This window comes from Atta colombica, unplaced genomic scaffold (genome assembly GCF_001594045.1).
Source record: "Atta colombica isolate Treedump-2 unplaced genomic scaffold, Acol1.0 scaffold155, whole genome shotgun sequence".
Classification (NCBI taxonomy): Eukaryota; Metazoa; Arthropoda; class Insecta; order Hymenoptera; family Formicidae; genus Atta; species Atta colombica.
The window spans coordinates 1293145-1293809 of NW_017259245.1; positions in this window are offsets into that span (position 1 = coordinate 1293145).

A 665-nucleotide genomic window follows, 5' to 3' on the forward strand; every position below is an offset into this window, starting at 1 on the left:
CTCCTCTCCTCTCCTCTCCTCTCCTCTCCTCCCCTCCCCATCTCTCCCCCTTCTCCCTTCACTCATATCAGGATTTGTTTACATCCTTTACATTGTTACAAAACGTGTGATAAGCCGATAGTTTTTTTACAAAATTATCACAGATAAAATAAAAACTAAAGACACGCTTTTTTATTCGTTAATTGTTTCGAGTGATATGATATGAATATTTTATTGATACACATACGCTTTAAAAGCTTATCTAATATTCTCAGACATGAAACATATAAAAATGATAAAAATACCAAAAACATAACATAAAAAACTCAAACATAATATCATAAAGGAAGAAATATATCTTGTATAGCGTTGAGATTGAAAAATCCTTTGGAAGGAGCATGAATTAGGTTTTCCGCGAGTAAGTATTATGAAGAAAATATTTCAAGAAGTGCGCACAAAGAATGAGAAGGGAAAAAGAAGAGAAAAAGAGAGAAAGAGAGAGAGGCAACAGTCTCGTTTTAAATTTCAGCTTTTAGTTGGTTTTAGTGGTTTAGTTCATTCGTTCTCCACCATTCTCTTTACACACATTTACGTTGCATCGCGCACATAACAGATCGCGCGCGCGGCCGCTTCCGGGAAAGTGCAAATGGATTTTTAAATCGCAACGCGCATCGCGGATTCAACAT